The 25,511-nt window shown below is 32.2% G+C and overlaps 1 protein-coding gene and 1 non-coding gene across 2 annotated transcripts in view; one reads left to right on the plus strand and one right to left on the minus strand.

Moving 5' to 3' along the window:
* LOC149549432 (heavy metal-associated isoprenylated plant protein 8-like) overlaps positions 1–25,511 on the plus strand; it is a 178,540-nt gene that overhangs the window by 59,617 nt on the left and 93,412 nt on the right. The gene's annotated exons all lie outside the window — the stretch shown is intronic.
* LOC149549433 (U5 spliceosomal RNA) lies at positions 24,127–24,245 on the minus strand. The gene has a single exon (XR_016354598.1). It is a non-coding gene; the product is annotated as a U5 spliceosomal RNA (small nuclear RNA).

A 25,511-nucleotide genomic window follows, 5' to 3' on the forward strand; every position in this document is an offset into this window, starting at 1 on the left:
CAATTTTTGAATTTAGTGGGATAAATGAGGCAACAACTTATACCAAAAGTAAGTTGAAAATTGTAGTCCCATGCCTAATGGCAGGGACTAATAAAGGGTAACCACATACACATACTAATCAACCATATATGTTGTACAATTTTCATATGATCAATGTTTGGAAAGCCCTCATCTACTAGAACTCAAGCAAATCTTTCAATGCTAGAATTTATTTGAAAGTATTTCTTTAGTCCCAGTACTTTGAGTGCTTTCTTGCATAACTTATTTTGTGCAAGTTGTGTAATGATTTCATTTCATTGCTTAAACTAAAATATCTTCAAGGCATTCTTCAAAAGCTCAATGTGGTGCCCACTATTATACATAACAAATATATGTCATTGTGTATTTACAATTACAATATTTGGATACAAATTTCTCTCAAACTTAGCTTTGACATTTTCGGTCATCTTCGTGATGTGACATCATTGTGGCATGCAATCAACCACTTTGGTTTATACTCTATTTGACCATACTATACATATATATCTATGGTGTTGACTATGCTCCAGATAGAATGTACCAAAAGTATAAAATATTCAGATCTCTGAAAATACAGTGATTTTTTTCTCAATTTTTTTTTTGTTAGTTTTTATTACAAAACATATAGATCATGAAGAACAAATGCTGAAAAAATTAGTGAAATTTGTTATATTTTTTATTTTTTCAATTTTGGTCAAAGGTGCATTTTGTCTAGAGGATAGCCACATCCTATATCTAAGAAGGGGTGACTTAAATGTGATGACTTAAATGTCATCTACAAAAGCTTTATTACTAGGTTAAAACTATTAAATAGTCAAAGTTGACTTACTTTTTCCAAGCTGAATTTTTTTAGTGTGTGATGTTTAAGTCATCAAATGAGTTCCACTTCATTTTTGTCAATCAACCTTATTTGAAATCCTCAAAAGTTGATTTGACCCATCTCTTTTCTCGGAATCTTGTAATCATTCATGTCATCTATTTTGTTATGTTTTTGAAGTACTATGTAAGGCAAATGGTGACTTTCTGTATGCTTCCACAATTTATCACAAGAGATTCAAAACTATTTCTAATTAAACTGGTGTTTGACCTCATATGGCTCTCCTCTATCTTGCAATTAACATGCAAGTCATAGACAGTTATTGTAATCATTCTTTATGAGTCTCACCACCTTATTGTACTTGTTGTAGGCTAGTACTATTATATTCACTTTACATGACCACTAAATTAGTTCTGCATAGATTAACCAATTATAGTGAAGTATTTTTACTTCATTTCAATATTTGTAAAGTTTAAATTTTCTTATCAATTAAATATGTTCTTAAAAATAATTTATCTCAAATATAATTGACTCAAATTATTTGGTCTTATAGGATCCCTTTTTTCAGAACTCCATCGTGGTTCATTTTTTACGGCAACATTTTAGGAGATCATTTATATGCTCACAAATTTTTGGATTTGATTGTGTACAATTTTTTTACATCAATGTTTCAGATCATACTACATAATCCATCATTAGGATGCTAGAGAGAAAAGAGAACATGAAAAGGTAGAATGCAGATCCAACCAGCAGATCCATCATTATTTCAGCTAGTTGGATCTGCATTCTACCTTTTCATGTTCTCTTTTCTCTCTAGCATCCTGATGATGGATCATGTAGTATGATCCAAAATGTTGATGTGAAAAAATTGTACATAATCAAATCTAGAAATTTGTGAGCACATTAGCATGGATTGTGGAAATCTAATAGATCTCAGATCATTTATAAATATAAATACATAACATTATAATTAAACATAATTACATTCATCTATAAATATAAATATGTAGACATTGTAATCAAACATAATTGCATTCATCTATAAATATAAATATGTAAACATTGTAATCAAACATAATTTCATCCATCTATAAATATAGATATGTAGACATTGTAATCAAACATAATTGCATTCATTTTAAAAAAATTAAAAGCGTGATGTATTTGGTTTTTCCATAGATGTATTGAAAAATTATACTTCAAACATTTATATTTATTATTTAAAAAATAAAATAAAAAATTAAGCTTATAAAAATTTCACAAATTTATACATAAAACGTATATTATTTACATTTTATATTTTTTTATTATTAAATGTCAAACTTTACATTTCTATATATATCATATGGACATAATTTTTAGAAGAAAATATAAGATATACCTCTAAATTTAGGGCAGCAAAAAATTCAAAATATTTATTTTAATAGTTACACAATTGATTCTAACTAATTATAAATTTGTCTTAAAATGTGCTTAATTCATTAACTCAATACAATTATTTGTTTAAACATATATTTTGATATATTTTTTTTTTAAAGGCAAAAGTGGCAAGCCACTATAATATTTATATATATAAATCTAATTCAAAATGGGTTAACTAGGAAAGAATCAGTAATATGAATATATTTTGATAGTCACAAAACCTATTTTAACATTTCTATGATTAAATATAAAACTTTACATTTATAAAATGTACAAAAACTACATAATTTCCAATAAAATATTCTTAATAATTCTAATTATACAAATTAATTAACATCAATTTTTGTTTACAAAATACATACACTAATAATAATAATATGACTTGACATAAACAATTTCAATTATTTATTTTAATAATTTTAAAATTTATTCTAACTTATTAATGAATCAAAAAATCTTATTTCTATACTATAAATTAAAATTAAAATTATATTATAAATAAGTTTTAGACTCTAACGACAAGTACGTGGCACTTGTTCACGTATATCGTGATGCTTGAGCTTATCAACACCTTTAATGGCTTTCAAAACTCATTGATAATAACACCTTTTGTCGCCATGAGTTGCTTTTATATTTTTGATATGCATACAAATTTTGCTAATTAGTTTTTCATCTCTAGAATTTCATATTTTTATTTTTATTTTCATTTTTTATTGAAATTTTTCCTATATTATTGTGAGTTGCATTCATAATATAGGAATATCAAAATAAAATCAGTCATACAAATACTAGTAGATGACTTTTTCATTTCAATAAAATTTATAGACTATTAGAAATGCTTCAGAATAACTGAGAAGGGGGGTGAATCAGTTATTCAAGGTCCAAATGTCCTATTCAAACTTTTCACTAAGTGTAGTGAACCCATTCATCCAAGCTTTTAACCTTTTTAACCAAGAAGTTACTATAAATCAACATGCAAGCATAACACATAGGAAATCAACACATAACACAATGATTTATGTAGAAACCCCATCCAGTAACATGCTACTCAATTCTCACTCTTCTAAAGTGATGCCCTATGAAAGGCCTTCCCTGTTAAAGACTTACAACACACTATTAAATGTGACTTTGTTAGAGGATTTAACCACCCTGTTAGAAGTGGGCTTGGTTAGAGGACTTTAGAACATTCACTTGGAATGCCAACCTGTTAAAGGATTTACAAATGGCTATTAAACCAACCTAAGTCCATATGATTTTCATATCTAATACAATTGCTAGAAAGTATTAGAAAATCTTTGACCTGACTACAACATACAACTTGACTTGCAGATCTTAGATCACTTCTCAGCCCATACTATTGTCTAGCCTTCAATCTCTACAACTCTGATAGCTTGGCCTCCTTTCAAGCTTGGTCTCCTTTGAGTCTCCATACTCAATGAACCAGTGCAATCATTTCTTCATGACCACTTGTAGAAAAAAAGCCTTTGTGCTCTTCCTTCTCCTAGATGTCTTCTTCTTCTTGACACTCTTCTAACTACTTCTCAATTTGGCTCTTTGGTAGCAGCAGCATCAGCAACATTTGCTTCTTGGTCTATGACTCCTTAAATAGAAGTCTTGGAGTTCTTTTCCTACTTGATTCTTCCTTCCTCTTGATTTCAATTTGTATGGATTAGGTAGGATTCATTGCATCTAACCCATATTTTGTTTCCTCTAGAAACTTCTTGAATAATCCTCTTGAATTCGCCTAAAAATAGTTTACATAGAATTTTTTGCCACTAGCTCATCATCCTTGTCTTCCAACTAGTTCACAAAATTCAAGGTAACTACTTTGTCAGCTTTGATTTGGAAAATCTTCATTATTTAAAATAATGCAGCAGCTGGACACTATTCAAATACTAGTGCTCGGCACATACTCTGTTACTCAGCATCAACTGTGTTTTTTCTGATGTTTAGCTCCTGAAGATTACTCGGGCCACACTAGAACTTCCTGTTACTTGGATCCAACTGAGAATTTTCTTTGCTTCAATTAACTTACTCGGCACCCACTAATGATCTTAGTTTAAGCTTTGTAGTCAACCTTGTTTCAACTTCTTCCTCCAATGTTTCTAAGAGTGACCATCCTCTGTATCTTTGAGTATGCTATCAATACATCATTTAACCATTTTCTTAATTGATCCTTGCACTTCATTACAACATCATAACTCAACCTTTCCCTTAGGTGCTCTTGTTGCATCTTGTTGATCAAATCCTCTTCATCAATCAACTAAGTGATAGTACTTGGATCTTATAAGAAAATGTCATTCCTACAAATAGCAGGTTTGACATCAATGACAAAACAATGATTGAAAACATTCTTTTAATAACAATCTTCCTCTTTGATCTTCATCAATGAGCTTTTCAATTAGATTTACAACAATCTCTCTCTTTGGCATTGATGGCAAACCAAACTGATCAACCATCAGACTAAACTATTTAACCAAATGCTAACTAGGTTAGAACAATAAGTCAAATGCCAAAAAGTAAATTTTGACTTCACATCTCCTTCTACTACCTTGATTGATTCATTTTTTCTTCTCCCTCTTTGTTGTTGTATCCTTGTTCTTTTTTTTTCTCCCTCTGTATTACTCATCTTCTGCTATTCTGATCAACCTCTAATTATTTTTTCCTACTTCTCCCTCTATCTTCATTTAATCACATGTTGTTGATTAGTTTCTCATAGCTTCTCCCTCTTTGACAACAATGCCAAAGACATATCAGCATCTTAATATGCAAGTGTAGTTTTTGCAAGTTCATTCTATTTCTCCCTCTATCACCTTGCTTGTGAATGATTTGGAACTTTAGCACTTCTACTACTTTAGGAATAAATCCTAAAGTAGACATCCTCTACATCAATGTGTAAAATCTTTTAACAATCAACTCATTTGATGTAGGGCATTCTTGTTTTTACTTCAAGTAGCCTTGGCTAGGGGTATCACCCCTAACTTACCTTAGGGATATTCAAAAGCATCTTTAGGTAGTGCTTTTGTGAAGTTGTCATCAATTTGTTCCTTGAAGCTAACATATTCCATCTTTACTTGTTTGTCTTCCACCAACTCTCTTATATAGTGATACTTCATTGCAATATGCTTGGTTTTAGCATGCATTATAGGGTTCTTTGATATGTTGATAGCACTTGTATTATCACAATAAAGTATCACAGGTTTAGTTACCTCTTCCTTCATTCTTTGAAACAAATATTTGATCCATATAATATTGGTGCAATTTATAGTAGTTGCAACATATTCAGCTTTAGCAGTGGACTATGAGGTACAACTTTGCCTTTTGTTGGCCCATATAATCAACCTTTTTCCCAAGAAAAGTCCTCCTCCATTGGTGCTTTTTCTATCATCAATGTTACCTCCCCAATCTACATCAGTGTAGGCTTTTAGTTCAAATTTTTCACTCCTCTTGTAGTACAAACCAAAGTCATCAATTCCCTTTAGGTATCTTGGTATTCTCTTTACTGCCATTAAGTGATTTTCTCTTGGATTTGTAGAAAATCTTGCCACTATTCCAATAGCTAATGCAATGTCTAGTATATTATGTACAACATATTGCAGCTTTCCAATCATTGATCTGTACAATGTCTGATATTCTTCAGCAGACTCATCATTCTTGGATAGCTTATGTCATGTTGCCATTGGTATGCTAACTAGTTTTGAATCTTCTAATCCAAATGTTTTGAGTATCTCCTTGATATTTTTGGATTGGATCACAAATATGCCATGCTTCAATTGATGTACTTGTAATCCAACGAAAAAATTGATTTCTCCAAACATTGACATCTCAAATTCATGCTTCATTTGATCAGCAAAATCTTTGCATAGAGCATCTTTTCCTCCAAATATTTTATCATCAACAAAGATTTCTAATACCAAAATTTCTTTACCTTTTTCAGCATTGATGTATAAGTTGTTGTTGTTATCTGTTCTCTCAAATCCTATCTTCACAAGATATTTGTGCAATCTCTCATACCATGCTCTAGGTGCTTGCTTCAATCCATAAAGTGCCTTGTGGAATTTGTAGGCCATGTCCTTGTTCTTATCATCAAAAAATCCCATTGGTTGTTCTATGTAGGCTTCATCTTCCAATATACCATTCAGGAAAGTAGACTTAACATCCATTTGGTACACTTTGAAACCTTTGTATGTAGCATATGCAAGTAATGTTCTTACTCCTTCCATTCTTGCAACAGGGGCAAATGTTTCTCCATAATCCAGTCCTTCTTCTTGTGCATAGCCTTTGCAAACTAGTTTGGCTTTGTTTCTTGTTATCTCACCATTTTCATCAAGTTTATTTCTAAACACTCATTTGGTACCAATTACATTCTTATTAGTTGGTCTAGGAACTAGGGTCCATGTTTTTTTCTTCTCAATTTGATCTATCTCTTCTTCCATGGCTTTATACCAATCATCATCTTATAGTGCATCTTTCACTATTTTAGGTTCAACCTTGCTTAGCAGACATGATCCATTCCTTAGTCTATTCCTTGTCATTGGTCTAGCATCCTTGTCACCAATGATTTGTTCTGCAGGGTGATGTCTTCTCACATGCTTGGCTAATCTTGGTTCTGTCCTTCTTTCCATGTTTGATCCTTTAGCTTTAGAGTCATTTTTTTCTTCTTCATTTGGCACTTCATCATTTCTCTCATGAATGTTGTTTTCAGAATCAGAATGTTCATTTTCTACATTCTGTAGCTTGGCTTCTAAATGTAGGTCGACATTCACTGGCTGTGACTTAGTTGAAACCAAAATTTGTTGTTGATTCCCACCATGATTTGTAACATTGTCTTCAACAGTCATTCCTTCATAGAAGTATAAAAAGGATCTATAATCCTTTGATTGCTTAGTTTCATCAATTTGAACTTTTGCATGCTCATCAAAATTTACATTTGCACTCTCTACAATCTTGTTAGTGTTAGTGTTCAAACAGTTATATGCTTTGCTTCTAGTGGAGTATCTAAGAAATATTCCTTCATCACTCTTTGCATCAAACTTGCCATTTCTAGTATCTTTAAGAATATAGCATTTACAACCAAATACTTTGAAATGTTTAACATTAGGTGAATGACCATACCATAATTCAAAGGGTGTTGTATTTGTACCTTTCTTGACTTGAACTTTATTCAGTGTGTAGATTGTAGTGCTTGCAGCTTCTCTCTAGTATTTTAGAGCAACATTTTTCTCCATCATCAAGGTTCTAACATAGTCAATCAGTGACCTATTCCTCCTTTCAGCAATATCATTCTGTGGTGGAGTTCTTGGTGCTAATGTTTGCCTTTTGGTACCTTTGTCATTGCAAAATATTTCAAACTCTTTTGATGTGAACTCACCTCCTCTATCTGACCTTAGGCATTTCAGGTTCTTTCATGTTTCCTTCTCAACTCTGGCCAAATACCACTTAAACATTTGAAATGCATTAGATTTTTTCTTTAAAAAAATAGCAGTCATCATCCTGGAATAATCATCTACAAATAGCATTATGTATCTATCTCCTAGGTAGCTTTGCACTTCTATTGGTCCACATAAGTTTGTATGGACTAACTCTAGTACTTCTTTGGAAGTATATGTTTTTCTTTTGAAACTAGACTTAGTAATCTTCCCTAGTTGACATTGTTTGCACATTGTGTTTTGAGGTTTCTTTAATTTGGGCAACCCTCTAACCTTCTTCTTCTTGTTGATGCTAATCAGATTATCAAAGTTAACATGGCACAGTTTTTTATGCCACAACCACACATCATCAAGTCTAACAACAAGACATGTTGCATCTTCCATATCTAGGTAAAATAGATTACTCCTAGTTTGTTCACCTTTTCCTATCAGATTTCCATCTTGTCATAGATCTTGGTAGTTTTGTTTTTAAATTCAACTTTGCAACCTACATTGCCTAACTGTGATACACTCAACAAGTTGTAGTTCAATCCTTCAACATAGTATGCATTATCACATACAATTTTCTCTATGATTTTAATAGAGCCTTTTCCCTTGATTTGACATGGAGCATCATTACCATATCTAACACTATTTCCATCATATTGAGTAAAGGTAATGAACTTACTTTTATCTCCTATCATGTGATGTGAGCATCCATTGTCTATGATCCAATCGTCATTCTTGTTCACATAGGTAACCAATGTTGTTGCTTCATCTTCATCTTTATCTAATTCATCCTTCATGACCACGTAGACTACTTCATCATCATTCTCATTAGAATCTTCTTCAACAATGTAGCATCTTTTTCCTTTCTCCTTGTAGTCTTTGTTGTCATCTTCTCTCTTGTTCATGTACTTGTGTCCTTCTTTGCAGTTCTTCTTCTGTGTACATCTTGTAGCAATATGACCTACTTCATTGCAATTGAAACATATGATAGGGATCTTACCCTTGAATTTACCTTTGCCTCTATGAAATCTCCTAGCCAGCAGTGCTTCTAATTGTTCCACATCTTCCTCATCTATGCTGCTATCACTAGATGCATGTTTTTCCCTTTCTTCTCTTCTTGCTTGATGTCTCTTCCTTAGTGTTTTTTATTATCATTTTGGCCTTGAAAGCATATTTAAGGTTCTCAGGTCTATAGTTATCAAAATTGGACAATTCAAATGCAATAAGTCTTCCCACTATTCCTTCAAAGATTAGTGTGTTTCCTTGTACACACCTTAGCTCTTGGATGACTGAAACTCTAATAGCATAGATAGGTAGAAGAGTTCTTAAGTATTTGTTGATGACAGTTTCTTCTTCCAATTGGCCGCCTAGACTTCTTATTGCACTTACTACTTCTTTTATCCTTGCCAACATATTGAGCAACATTTTCACCTTCCTCCATTTTCATGTCATCAAACTTTCCTCTTAGGCTTTCTCTCTTTGCTCTTTGGACATTCTGATCTCCTCCATAGATATCTAATAAGAATTTCCATATTTTGAATCTAGTGTCACAATCTTTGATGTCATCATATTTTGCATAACTAAGTGCAGAGGCAATCTCCAGCATTGCTTGATTGTGCTCTTTTTTGTTCAAATCATCTACAGTAAGAGGTCCTGCTAGATTTACATGTTATGTTCCAATTGAGGTTTGTGCATAGTCACCTATTGATCCAAGGTGCAATTTCATCAGACTCTGCCATGCAGCAAAGTTGTCTTTGTTGAGCTTGGGAACTTCTCTCTTGGACATCTTGATCTTTCTGCTTCTAGTACCTTGAAACTAAATCAACAGATGGCTCTGATACCAATTGTTAGAAATGCTTTAGAATAACTGAGAGGGGGGGTGAATCAGTTATTCAAGGTCCAAACATCCTATTCAAACTTTTCACTATGTGTAGCGAGCCCATTCATTCATTCATTCATCCAATCTTTAACCTTTTTAACCATCAAGTTGTTGTAAATCAACATGCAAGCGTAACACATAAGAAATCAACACATAACACAATGATTTACATGAAAACCCAATTTGAGAAAACCACCAGTAACATGCTACTCGATTCTCACTCTTCTGAAGTGATGCCCTGTTAAAGGCTTACAACACACTATTAAATGTGACATTGTTAGAGGATTTAACCACCCTATTACAAGTGGGTCTGGTTAGAGGACTTTAGAACATTCACTTGGAATGCCACCCTATTAAAGGATTTACAAATGACTATTAAACCAACCTAAGTCTATAGGATTTTCATATCTAATACAATTGCTAGAGAGTATTAGAAATTAAGATTATAAAAATTTCACAAATTTATACATAAAACATATATTATTTACATTTTATATATTTTTATTATTAAATGTCAAACTTTACATTTCTATATATATCATATGGACATAATTTTTAGAAGAAAATATAAGATATACCTCTAAATTTAGGGCAGCAAAAAATTCAAAATATTTATTTTAATAGTTACACAATTGATTCTAAATAATTATAAATTTGTCTTAAAATGTGCTCAATTCATTAACTCAATACAATTATTTTTTTAAACATATATTTTGATTTTTTTTTTTTAAAGGCAAAAGTGGCAAGCCACTATAATATTTATATATAAAAATCTGATTCAAAATAGGTTAACTAGGAAAGAATCAATAATATTAATATATTTTGATAGTTACAAAACCTATTTTAACATTTCTATGATTAAATATAAAACTTTACATTTACAAAATGTACAACAACTACATAATTTCCAATAAAATATTCTTAATAATTCTAATTATACAAATTAATTGACATCAATTTTTGTTTTCAAAATACATACACTAATAATTGTTGGAAATGATTGAAAAGATCATGAGAAAAGTTGTTGGAATGATCATATGGAACTGGTAAAGAATGTTTTCAATCATTGTTTTGTCATTGATGTCAAACTTGCTACTTGCAGGAATGACAATTTCTTTAGTGATCTAAATACTATCAATTAGTTGATTAACAAGGAGGAGGAAATCAATCAGATGTAACTAGAACACCAAGAGAAAGGTTGAAGTTATGATGTTGTAATGAAGTACAAGGATCAGTCAAGCCATTGATGAAATAATGTATTGATGACATACTCTAAGACACAGAGAATGGGCACACTGAAACATATAAAAGATGTAAGGTTTTAGCTAAGTCTTTTGTAAAGCCCAACTAAGATCATTAGGTTTTAGCTAAGTCTTTTATAAATCCCAACTAAGATCATTAGAGAGAGGGAGCCGAGCAAAGCTAGTAGGTGTCGAATAGATTCCTAGTTGAAGCCGAGTGAGTAAACTTCAAGTGTCGAGTTATATCAAGTGCCGAGCAAATACAAGTGCCGAGTGATATCAAGTACCAAGCAAATACAAGTGCCGAGTGATATCAAGTGCCAAGCAAATACAAGTGCCGAGTGATATCAAGTGACAAGAAAATACAAGTGCCGAGCAGATATAAGTGATGAGTAATACAGAGGTGTCAAGCATCAGAAAACTAATAGTGCTGAGTAACACAGAGGTGCTGAGCACCAGTAAATCAATAATGCTGAGTTGCTGCATTATTTTGAAAATTGAAGATTTTCCAGATTTAAGCCGACAAGGTTGTTATCTAGAAGTTTGTGAATTAAATGGAAGATAAGAATGATGAGCTGGTGGCACAGAACACCATGTAGAACATTTTTGAGGTTACAATTGGAGCTTAGATGAAGTTTCTAGATAAGAACAAGATATGGGGTAGATACATTGTATCCTACCTAATCCATTAGAAACCCTAAAATTGGAGAGGGAGAATCGAGCGACAAAGGCAAATCAGATTTCTATTTGAGTCATAAGTTCATGAAGGAGAGAGAGAGGTGGTCAAGCATGAAAGCATAATTGTTAAAGAAGGTGCTAAGGAGAAGAAAGCACATAAATATTGTTTGGATAGACGACCACAAGGATGATTGCATTGGCATGATGAGTAAGAAGACTCAAGGAGACGAAGCTTGAGAGAAAGACAAGCAGTCAGAGCTGAAGTGATTGAAGCCAAGCAAAAGATTGAACTGAAAGTGTGATCTGAAATTTGCAAAGTATGTTGTAAGTTGTATTAGATCAAAAAGCCATTATTGTTACTCTCTATCAATTGTAATAGTTAGTTTAAATCCTATGGACTTAGGTTGGTTTAGTAGCCATGAGATAAATCCTTTAACAGGGTGACATTCCAAGTGAATGTTCAGAAGCCCTTTAACCAGGCCCATTCCTAACAGTTTGGTGAAATCATTTAACAAGGTCACATTTAACAGTGTGTTGAAAGCCTTTAATAGGGCAGGCTTTTAACATGGCATCACTTTAGAAGAATGAAAATCAAGTAGCATGTTACTGGTGGTTTTTCCCAAATTGGGTTTCCACGTAAATCATTGTGTCATGTGTTGATCTTGCATGTTTTATCTTTGCATGTTGATTTACTGTAACTTGCTAACATGGTTGATTTAAGTTTGGATGGATGAAAAGTGTATGGATTCATTAAAAGTAGTGAAAAAGTATTATTAGGGCATTTGGACCTTGAATAACTGATTCACTCCCCCTCTCAGTTATTATAAAGAATTCTAACAAATAATAATAATATGACTTGACATAAACAATTTCAATTATTTATTTTAATAATTTTTAAAATTATTCTAACTTATTAATAAATCAAAAAAGCCTATTTCTATACTATAAATTAAAATTAAAATTATATTATAAATAATTTTTAGACTCTAACGACAAGTACATGTCACTACATGGCACTTGTTCACGTATGTCGTCATGCTTGAGCTTATCAACACCTTTAATGGATTTCAAAACTCATTGATAATAACACCTTTTGGGTGGGTGAAGATCAATTAAAACTTATTGGTCCATAGATAATTTCAACCAATTTCTTTATTGGTTCATAAGCAATATGAGTGGGAACTTATTGGAATTTTATCAGCTTTGAAAGAAACATTCAAAACTTCTGAAAGTTACCGATAACATGCCTTCCAATGCTTTCTTTTTTTTGTACCTTTTGAAGTCTAGTTTTGACTATTTGGAGATGTTTCAAAATAACTTAATGCTTTCAATCAAGATTCAGTTGCATTAACTTGTTGGTTGGATGATGAATTTTGAGAAGTTTAAAAATGGGGTTAACAAATTGGAAGTTTCCCATGTCACCATGAGTTGCTTTTATATTTTTGATATGCATACAAATTTCGCTAATTGTTTTTTCATCTCTAGAATTTCATATTTTTATTTTATTTTTCATTTTTGATTGAACTTTTTCCTACATTATTGTGAGTTGCATTCATAATATAGGAATATCAAACTAAAATCAGTCATAGAAATACTAGTAGATGACTTTTTCATTTCAATAAAATTTATATGCTGTTAGAAATGCTTTAGAATAACTAAGAGGGGGGTTGAATTAGTTATTCAAGGTCCAAATGTCCTATTCAAACTTTTCACTAAGTGTAGTGAGCCCATTCATTCATTCATTCATCCAAGCTTTAGCCTTTTTAACCACCAAGTTATTGTAAATCAACATGCGAGCATAACACATAAGAAATCAACACATAACACGGTGATTTACATGGAAACCCAATTTGGGAAAAACCACCAGTAACATGCTACTCAATTCTCACTCTTCTGAAGTGATGTCCTGTGAAAGGCTTGCCCTGTTAAAGGCTTACAACACACTGTTAAATGTGACCTTGTTAGAGGATTTAACCACCCTGTTAGAAGTGGGCCTAGTTAGAGGACTTTAGAACATTCACTTAGAATGCCACCCCGTTAAAGGATTTACAAATGGCTATTAAACCAACCTAATTCATTATGATTTTCATATCTACTACAATTGCTAGAGAGTATTAGAAATTTTTTGACTTGACTACAACATACAACTTGACTGAAGATCTCATATCACTTCTCAGCTCATACCATTGCCTGGCCTTCAATCTCTACAACTCTGATAGCTTGGCCTCCTTTCAAGCTTAGTCTCCTTTGAGTCTCCATACTCAATGAACTAGTGCAATCATTTCTTCATGACCACTTGTAGAAGCAGAGCCTCTGTGCTCTTCCTTCTCCTAGATGTCTTCTTCTTCTTGACACCCTTCTAACTACTTTGCAATTTGGCTCTTTGGCAGTAGCAACATCAGCAACATTTGCTTCTTGGTCTATGACTCCTTAAATAGAAGTCTTGGAGTTGTTTTCCCACTTGATTCGTCCTTCTTCTTGATTTCAATTCATATGGATTAGGTAGGATTCATTGCATCTAACCCATATTTTGTTTCCTCTAGAAACTTCTTGAATAATCCTCTTGAATTCATCTAAAAATGGTTTACATGGAATTCTGTGCCACCAGCTCATCATCCTTATCTTCCAACTAGTTCAAAAAATTCAAGGTAACTACTTTTTTGGCTCAAATTTGGAAAATCTTCATTATTTAAAATAATGTAGCAGCTCGACACTATTGAAATACTGGTGCTTGGCACATACTATGTTACTCGGCATCATCTGTATTTTTCCTAATGCTTGGCACTTGAAGATCACTCGACACACACTAGAATTTCTTATTACTTGGATCCAATTGAGAATTTTCTCAGTTTCAACTAATTTTCTTGGCTCCCACTAATGATCTTAGTTTAAGCTTTGTAGTCAACCTTGTTTCAACTTCTTCCTCCAATGTTTCTAAGTGTGACCATCCTCTGTATCTTTGAGTGTACTATCAATACATCATCTAACCATTATCTTAACTGATCCTTGCACTTCATTAGAACATCATAACTCAACCTTTCCCTTAGGTGCTCTTGTTACATCTTGTTGATCAAATACTCTTCATCAATCAACTAAGTGATAGTACTTGGATCTTATAAGCAAATGTCATTCCTGCAAATAGCAGGTTTGACATCAATGACAAAACAATGATTGAAAACATTCTTTTAACAACAATCTTCCTTTTTTACAACAATCTTCATCTGTGATCTTCATCAATGAGCTTTTCAATCAGATTTCCAACAATAGACATGGTATTCTTAATGTTATTAAAAGATCAAGTTGAATGAAAAATATGCTATGCTTGTAAATTTTGTTGTTGAAGTTTCTTGTTTGCAATTGTTTTAACTATAAAGTTTGTTGTGTAAGTTTCTTGATCTCAAATGCTTCAACAATAAAAATATTTAATAATAGATTTGTAGTGCCGAAGAATTGTTTCAAAAGATATAAGCAAAATTGAGGATAATTTTATCAATTCCTAATTGTGCGACTTGGGTACCTCCAAGGTTAGAAATATTCAAGTAATGGTCAAGGTTAATCTTTTTTTTGGTTTCCTTTCTATTTAAAGTTTAAGGGTTGGTTGAAATTGGTTATAATTTGAAACCTTATGCTTATACTAGTTGAACTAGAGTTTTAATTATTTATCTCATAATCAAATTGAGGACAATCTTGCTCCCTTGAGTAATTGACATCTTTTGCTTCGATGTGAACTACATTCTTATACTTTTGATAAAGACAAAGCACTGAGAAAGATGGTATGTTGAGAAAATGAGCAGTAAGTTAAATGGCTTTAATGAAGTTAGTGAGATTAAGCTCATGTCTAACCTTACTTCTCAAGATTGTCTAGGTTTTACTTGGAAAAAAATGTTTGTTTAAGGTATCTCAACCTTTGAGCTCTCACATTAGTAATAAAGTTTATTGATTATTTAGTGCATATTGATTTACCTACTTTTAGGAGGTTGAAATGAAGTAATTTTTTTAAATGGATCTGACAATTTTCTACGAGGACTTGAGAATCAAGTTTTGTGATTCAAAAGAATAAAATAATTTTTTGGTTGATTTTCTTTGAGGTTAAGCCAAGGAAAAATTTAGTTTCTTTTCAGATTTATGGAATAGAAGAACAATTTTAATTTTTATTGAGATGAAGTTGGGACCATTAATGAAGTGGTTTCTTGAACTTTATTGCTTTGTTGAATATGGACATTGCTTTCTTTAATATCTAGCTTGTTAGGCTTAAACTATGTACATTGTAAGCTCTAGATAAATACAAGTATTGCTAAAGAAGCTATATGAGATAGAGACACTAATGAATTTTTGCTAGGATTAAGCTAGATATAAATATCCATGTAATGGTTTAGTATCTAAAGATTATATTGTAATTATATTTTTTCTCAATAATATAACAGCTCTTTGTTTTTGGAGTGGTGTTTTCTTTATCGAAAAGGGGTTTCCCATGTAAATATGTGTTATATCTTATGTCTTGCTCTTTCTATTTAATGATTTTGTATTGTTGAATCTTAATTCATGTCGTTGAAATTAGTTTTATAAGCACTTTCCTTTAAGGTTTTAATTATGGGAAATAAATTGTCACTTTATGACATAGAAGTGTGTGTGTGTGTGTGTGTGTGTGTGTGTGTGTGTGTGTGTGTGTGTCCACATATTGTCATTAGTTTGTGAAGAAACATGTATTGGATGCACATACTTATCTTAGATTGATTTTTTGGGATGCCCAATTTTCCTTCATTTGGTATCAAATGTCTCTTCCAAGATTTGCAATTGCTTGCATGTCAATGCATGCTAGATTTCTTGGTGTTTCAAGTTTCAGGTATTCCTTCTTTGAAGAATCATTAGACTGAAAAGCTTGAAGGAACTTGAAGGAATCAATTGAAGAAGATTGATCCTTTGATGAATGGAAGTCTTGCAGTTGTTTAAGTTTTGAGAGAGCACACAACTTAAAGGATAGTGAATACAAAGAAAATAGAGTTGATTGTGTTGAAATGTTGTCAATCTAAAGTTTTTATTTGATAGAAGATTAATTTTTGGTCCATTGGGTGTGCTTTTTTATGCTTTGTGTTTATATGAAACAAAAAATTCATAAATTAGGTGTCTATAAAAGGATCCTTGGTAATAAGGAGAAGCTTTTTTTTTTTCCCAATTATGGAGTTATGTGTCTATGTTGGGTCATTTCTTTTTCCCAGTACTGGAAGGTGCTACTTTTTTTATCCAAAATGCATAGAGGCTATGGAGTTGATCATTAGATGATTTTAAACTTTTGGAATAGGTTGCTTCCCTCATATGCATTTAGTGATGGTGTTTGTGGAGTTAATCTACAAGTGATCTTCAATACTTGAACTACTTTTTCCTTATGAAAGGTTGCAACACCAAGCAAAGGAAGACAAAAGTTAGTCTTCAGGTTGAAAGACTAATTTATGTCAATGTGTTTTTTATCTTTGAGATTGCATTTTTCATATCATTGATGTGAGCAAGTTTTCATGTTGTAATGATTAGTTTTATGACTTATGTAGTTGTCTTGGTTGATTACCTATTCAGTTGCAATGGAATAACTCAGATGTGGACCATCGATATCTAAAGTATTTGATTAAGTGTTGGTGCAAAGTTTTAAGTTGGACTTGTCTAAGATTACTTTTCCATTGGTGTGATTGCTTTGGGACATGAAATGATCAATGAGGAGAAAGTACATGAATAGTTCGTTATGGTGTCTATTGGCATGGTTTATTTCCTTGGTTTGGAGATCTTGATTTCACTCAATGTTATTAGCAGCACATAATGTGTGACAAACCTAAATAATTTTCAAATTTTGGAGAAAGTGTATAATGTGCTTGGAGAACTCAATATCACGATTCAATGGGATCTTTAGTAGTGATTGTAAAATTATCATGTGGTGATTGGAAATCTTCTTTAGTGATGTAGATTGTTGGATAGATTCTTAAGTCATGTTGTTGTAGAAGGGTTCCTTCACCTTGCAATCACACTATTTGAGGATGCATAAAATCTTAGACGCACAAAGAACTCTTAGAGTCTTTGGTTGACATGTTGGTGGAGCTTTACATGTAATGTTGGTTTAGATTATGTTGGTTTTATGTCATGGTACACTCATGATTTTGCATTGAGTTTTGGCATGATGCATTGCTCTTAAGACTATGGTTTGTTCACCTAGACCATGTGATCTTCTAGTAGGGGATGGTTAGACCATGATGCCATGATGTGTTATTGATTATGCAACAAATTTGGAAATGGTTTGAGGAGTTCTTTTTGCATTCAATTCTTTAGTTATAATGAGACCAAAGTGCATTAGAGAAGAAGCAAATTTTATCATTTTAATGTAACCCTTTATGCACATCTATAATCATTTAATAGAAAAATAAAACCCTAAAAGAAATACCAAATAGTTAAAACAATTACTGAAATTGGATGGGATTTATAAAAATGATGATAAAGAATAAAATGCACAAACGAAGAAGTATATTTCATCATCTTACTGTAACCCTTTATGCATATGGATAATCTTTTAACAACAAAATGAAACTCTCCAAGACATACCAAATATAAAATATTTTAATGAAATGGACAACATTGAGACTGTTATCATTTAATCTCATCATTATACATACAAGAAATGATGCATGCTTGATGGGCACAACATTACTTGGAGGTTGTCGAGTAGACCCAAGCGTTTGCAAAGTGAAACCCCAACAATTCTAAAGCAGTGACTTGGAAAGAGAAACTTGGGCCAAAGAATAAAATACCTATGTGAGGCCTCACCCTGACCTTTCATAGTACAACTAATACATTGTTATTTTGATACATTATGACTCGATATGTCGAGACATTGTCGGATGGACTGGACATTATTATGTTATTTTATGTTGTGTGATGTTTTAGTTTGAGATGCTTAATCATGTTATGTAATATTTTATGAGCATGCATATTTATGATGTAGTACAGTAAATGAATGCAGGATTAGGAATATGGTTAATACCTTAATTATGCAAATTTTAATGGTTAAATATATGAGCATGAATGAGATAATAGTTATTTATATGAAAGATTGATGTTTTGATTTATGTGATTATCTAGATGAGTTTTAAATATATGCATGTGATTTTTCTCGAGCTACTGATGTGTGAAATGAGTGTACAAGATTATTAGCTAGGAAATCTAATAGAGAACCAGTAGTCGACCCTATGTACAGTTTGTGAAAATCAGGGTTGAGTCTAATGAAAGATGCAGACCCCGTTGTTTCATATTTCATTTGTATCCTAATTTGAATGTGTGTATCATTTTGTAATCATAAAGTGTTTAATGTTTTGTAACGGTGATCTTATAGTGTCAGTTGACACTTGTGATTTGTATATGTATATTAGCATGATAATTAGAGTTAGTTGAGTAACTTGATAAGATGAGTAGGTTGTAGATTGTTTTGCATCTCTTGCTCTTCATCTTGATGATGGATCATGTAGTGTGATTCGAAACATGAATGGTAAAAATATTAACATAATCGAATCTAGAAACATATCAATACTATATGAGATGGTTTAAGTTAGTAACCTAAGACTAATTAGTGGTAACCTGGATTAATTACCTTAATTAAGATAAGTGGTAAGTTTGCATTCCTAGGGTTTCTAGAAAGTCCAACTATTTCAAGCAAATTAATAGGTCATTAAATAGTCCTAGAGGCCAAAATTTATGAAAACTAAGTGCCTAAGGGGTATATGTATGGGTTGGAGGCATTTTCCACCCCCTAGACCCTTTTGTTGACTTTTGTGACCACCCAAATATCCCATTTTTACTTTAGTGCAAAAATTTAATCTTCACCATGAGTTTGACAAGTTTATACTCCACCATAAAATTTTCCTTAATGATAGGATTGAGTTAAAATTCCCCAAAAGGCCTTAATCAAGTTTGGAGTTATTTCAATCTTTAGGTAGTTGAGTTAGGATCTTATTTAGTTGCAAATTTGTGGGTTGAAGAGTGTTCACCCAATCTCTACATTTAGAGAGAGTAAAGCCAGGATTGAAGGAGGAAGAAGGGATAGCTCTTCTCAAAATTTCAGTTGCCATAACCATTTGTGAAGGTAGGAATCCTTCAAGTTGGTGTCTTCATGTTGTGTTTTTATTTGCTTAAGTAGGTCATTCTGCATGTGTGTGTGTGTGTGTGTGTGTGTGTGTGTGTGTGTGTGTGTGTGATGAAACATGTAAGGGATGGGATTTTGATGGGTTTCTTAATTTTTTTTTTTCATATTTAATATTTTGTTTTATAAGGGAAACTGTAAGGGTTGTGTTGGCATTACTCACCCTCAGATAGGGAAAAAGTGGCCATGTGTGGGAGGAGGGCTTCAGTTGGACTCTGGGTAGTGAAAAGTCTCTCCTCATGACAAGAAGAGGGAGAGAGTAGGGTGATATGGGCCCCTACTCGTCAGTACAAACCCTGTTTTGGAAATTGAGAAGTGAAAGAATGGAAGTTCTTTTGATTATAGCCTCGAAAGGGGCATCTATTTTGGTGTTCTAATTGACTTCTCCTACCTTGGAAAAATCCACCTTCTCCCTAGTTTGGTTCGATAATGAACCTGTTGTGCAAACCTGGGATGGGAGTATTTGATTGTATGTGTCCTTGTGTTAAATCTGTTTGCCTTCTAGTCAATTTTTGGTTCTCCATGATTACCTTGATGAAATTTGTAAATTTCGTAGTGGCTACCTTGATATGGAGCCAACTTGGATTTAGGGTTTTTCTCCTCGTGATAGTGATCTTGTTGTAAACTTCATTATGAAACTTATTTTTTAAATGACAATGATGTTAATTTTTCTTCCTTGGTTCTTTCCCAACTAAGTCTTTGAATCAGGTGTTTGAATAAAATGAATAAGAAGTGGCTAGCCCATGTGCGTTGAAAAAAAAAGAGTAATTTCCTTGCATACAGTATTCTTTATAATTCAAATTTGTATGCATATGATTAATGGTAATTAGATGAAATGACGATATATAAAGTTATGCAATTTGATTCCAAACTGTGTTAAGAAAATTTGATTATATGAATGGTATTTCATCTTGTATTTTCGTAATTGTTGAAAAGAGAAATATTCCTATGTCAATTTATAAACATAACATCAAACCCTATGCTATAATTCAATCTAGATAAAACAAAATCCCCTTGCCATATAAATTAAATTGTAATTGAAAATGTAATACTTAGAAAAAAATAAACATTGGAAAAAAAATCTTTCTTGAGCAAATTGCTCTTGCCTTTTGTATGGAGAAATTTTTAATTCTCCTTGAAACAAAGAATATTCTAAAGGAGTCTTCCTTTTAAAATAAAAATATTCCTTACATAAATTCAAATAACAGTCTTTTTTTGGCAATTATAAAATGGAAGTAAATAGATCAAAGAATAAATTAATTTAGATAAGTCTATTCTATATTATCCTCACCTTATCCCATCCTTCAACCACTAAACTTTAAGCCATAACTCTTAATTTCATTCCCTCCAAAATGCCTCCTAAGTCTTCTCACGTGCCCCTATGTCAGAATTGACTTGTCATGTTGATTTGGCATAAAGGATAATGAGGATGCTCAAAAGTTTTAACATTATACCTTATGATAGCCCTGCCCTCCTTTGTTGACTTTATAGTGGTGGTAAACCCTACACAAGGTGATGACATCACAAATTTCCATCATCTAAAAGTAGGCATGAGTTTTGGCTTGAGCAAGGCAGCTGAACATTCATTTTAAATTAGTTCTTGCTTCCACCTTACCTTTTTGTCCTCCCTCCTTGGTTCTCAGCCACCCCTTTTAAGCATGTGCCCCAGACATAACTCCCACCATGTCTTCTTGGGCAGCATGGTCATGTGCTTGGGAAGCACCCAAGCCTAGGGAAGTGGGGATCCCACTTGGCCAGGTGGCCTAGGAGATAGGAAATTAGGTGGGGAAGTAGGAAATGGGTTAGGGTTAGGGGTAGTTAAGAGTTAGGTTAAGTTAGTTGTTAGGAATAGTTGGTTTTATTTTTGTGTTAAATTTTTTTAGTTAGTTAATAATTATTTTTAATTAAAAAGGTGTTAGGAATTAGTAAATATTAATTATTGGTAAGTATAGTGGTTAGTAAATATAAAGTTATGATTAGTATAGTTATTTATTTAGTATTTTTTTTTTTTGTTAGTAAGGTTAGTAAGTAATTTAGGATTAGATTTATGTAGTTTTTATTTTAGAATATAGAATTAATATTTTGGTAATATTGTTCTAGTTATTTTGATTTAATTCAATATATTTAAGTGTATAAGTTGAATGGGTTAGAATTAGAATAATGATTAGAAAGATAATGTTTATTTGATTAAGTGTTAGTTATATAAATGTTTTATCTAATAGTAGTTTAGTTTGTAGATTTAATTACTATTATTTTGGTTTAGTTATTTAGATTATTTAATTCAGTTTTAAATGTTGATGTTTACCTTATTTTTTCTTAATATCATAATTATCTTTAAAAAAAAAGTGATAGATTAAAAATGTATTGAAGGTCGCATTTTATAAGTGGTAGTGGTATAGGGTCTAATATAATACAAACAAATGTTGAAATCGATTAAATAATGAATATTTAAATGTAATGATTTAATCCTACACGTTTGGTTATAAGCTGAAATGAAGTGTTAAGGTATTGTTAGGGAAACCTATATTTGCATTTCAACATACCTATAATTTAACTTGTGAAATGAATTTATAGAATCATGTCAAAACCTAATTTTCATGTGAGCCTTAGTCAAACATGTATCAACATAATCGACTTATTAACCTTTAAAAAAAATCATGTGTTTTTGCCATGTTATTTTGGGCATGATAGCCTAAACAGGTTGAAAACTTCATTTTTTTATGGTTCAAGAATGTTGGGACATGTGTCCAAGATAAGGCATGTATGTGGCCAATGAAAGGCCTAAAAAAGGCATAGAGGATTTAGTGGTCCCTCTATGCTAGCACAAAAGTTATACAAATGAACAGATCCATACACCTAAACACTTGCAATTATGTACTTAATTTTAAAATTAGATTTTTAAAATTAATTTGGATATTTAGTGAGAAACTATTGGTGACATTAAGGTCTTCTATTGGTCAATATTTTTTTTTATCACTTTTGAACCCTGTACAAATAACATCTTTGGTAGAGCGCATCATTATTACCTAGAAGTTGAAACCTTAGCTTGCTTACAAAAATGACTAGAAAAACTCAGTGTAACTCAACATTGTTTGCTATCTCAATTGAGTGTGTGAAGTTAGCTATAGCCACTACTAGTCTCTTTTCCCTATATGATCTTATCTTGTGTGATTGTGTGTAAGCATTTACAATCCACACTTAGCAAATGTTGTGTTGACATTTGTTCAAGAAGAAAAGGAAATTAAGATTTAAGGAATCCCACACTAAAAAACCTAGATGTTACTAGAGATCTTCTTGTCAAAATTTCCCAGATTAACTATATAATAGCACTACAAATACTGACATTTTCAATACATATGGCATACATCTCTATATTATAATTGAAGGGAATTTCCATATAAACTATGATACACACATTCATCATCACATATGTAAATTCAATCTGACTCGAGGAAAGGTGTCACATATGTAGATATTCAATCTAACTTAGGCAACAGAAGGTATCACACATATAGATATTCAATCTGACTTGGGGATAAAGAAGTTAGCCCGATCCCTACAATCGCTTTAAACAAAGCTATAAATACTTTATTGTTCTCCTCATTGTTTTACTATTGTACCACATAAACCATTTCTTTTTAACCTTGTCCTAATATCATACACCTCTTCTTTTAACATTGTCCTATATTGTACACCCCTTGTTTCTAACCTTGTCCTATAGTGTACACCTAGTAAACCATAATAAGATTTGACAAAACTCTTAAATTACAGTTTTCAATAGAACCAGTGTTCTTTTAAAATAGAAAAGTTTCCCTACATAATACAACTATTTATACGTGGATTAGTCTCCCTACAAAATCCATCTTTTTTTTAAAAGAACCTAAAACTTTGAAAATGTGTCACCATATCACTCTGAAGAAGTGTCATGAGAAGTTGACCTAAATCTACAATTGCATTAATTAGAACATGTCATGAACTATTATTTTACTCATTGTTTCACTATTGTAGCACTCATGTAAACCCCTTGTTTTCAACCTTGTCCTTTTCACTATTCATATAGTGTACATTGTGCCATGATTTAAGAAATAAATTGTTGGATAACCCTTGGCAAATCATAGAGCACACCAAGTATGGTTCGATAGAGCACACCAAGTATGGTTCGCTAGTGTACACCCTACCATGATTCACTAAATAAATGGTTGGGTATTCACAAAATAAATAGGTAACTAATCACTAAATAAATGGTTGTGTAACCCTTAGGTATTTCACTAAATAAATGGTTGTGTAACCTCTAGTTGGGTATTGTGATTATTTACTAAATAAATGGTTGTGAATCATAAGAATATCATAAATAAAGTGTCCTTACAAAATCAACTCAACTATTTGAATTAAGTGAAAAAATAAATAAATTTATAAAGTATCCTTACATAATCAACTCAACTATTTCAATTAACTGCAAAAATAAAATTTATTTTTTAATTGTGGGCCTCCTCAAGTAGAGGAAAGCCTCCAAAAATTGGCGTATGCCGCTTTGAGTGGCCAACACACGGTATTCTTTAGTAAAAGGCGAAAGAATAGTTCGCTTTGTGTTGACCACGCGGCTCCGTAAAATAACCTGGGAATACGCCGGGTATTATATTGATCTCCATTGACCTGTTTCTACCTCAGCTAACGAATGTGGGATTAATATATCTCACCAGATATCTTGCTTGTCATTCAGAAATGTCAGACTGAAGATGTTAAGGTCGCATGTTCGACCCACGCTCACCACATAAAACGTTCATGTCAAAGAGTTCCGCATTTTCTTCATTCTATACCCAAAAATAAACTCTCAGAAAAAGTTTAAACAAAAGCAAATCTTATGTCTGTTCTTTTAAACAATTTGCGTTACAGAGTAATCACACTAAGTTTCATGTGATGGATAATGATATGTAGCACTAGTTTTGGCGAAGATATATAGTTCATTTTTTTCTCTTTGGTTTCAGCGAGGGATATCGGAATATAATAATAATAATAGTAATAATAGTAATAATTTTTTATTTGTATGGAGTTTTGAGTGTATCAATAATGGAGTTTTTAGTGTATCAATAACAAGTATTTAGATTTAGTGATGGATATTGGGGTTTTTAGTGTATTAACAAATTTAATGGACGAGTTCATTTATGTGTTGTTGGAGGTTAATCTTAGTATTGAGGGGAGTGTGGAAGGAAAATGGGAGGAACAAGAAAGGATTGAAATCTTCAATGGCACCTCTAAAGGTAATTCCAGTCCATGAGGGGTGAGATGTATTACCCGTACAACATGGATGGCAATATATTAGCAATGCCTACAAGCAGGTTGGATGATGGGATGAACAATGGTGCAGTGGTAAAGGCTACACTTTTGGTGGTAGAAATAGCACAAAAAGTTAGGATGAAGAATTGTACTTGGAAGGAGATTCTAAAATTATTGTCAATGTCATTATCGAGGGAAAAGTGAATGCTTGGAAGACCAAGAAAATTATGAGCATCATCCACCAAAAACTAGGTCAATTCAAGAATTTTAAGATCACACACATTTTTGTAGGAAAAGGGGCTCTTTTATCCTAGAAAGCTAGAGGGATGTTGAAGACCTAAGGGGACTTAATCCCTTGGATTAGTCCTTCTTTCTACCAATTTAAATTCAAATTGAAATTTTAAATTTGAAGTGGAAAGTACACTAGCATCATTGATTCTTACATGGAAACTTGTGAACTCATGTGATCGCAATACCTTATAATCATTTGTCACATCATTATTTTTGAAGAGATGTGATTTAATGATGAACATTCTCTTAGGTGGACCTTGAAAGGTGGCAAAAAAATTGTATACATTGAATTTATGGGCAATCA

The sequence above is a fragment of the Cupressus sempervirens genome, chromosome 7 (assembly GCF_028749045.1).
Source record: "Cupressus sempervirens isolate cs-2001-9-10 chromosome 7, ASM2874904v1, whole genome shotgun sequence".
Taxonomy (NCBI): Eukaryota; Viridiplantae; Streptophyta; class Pinopsida; order Cupressales; family Cupressaceae; genus Cupressus; species Cupressus sempervirens.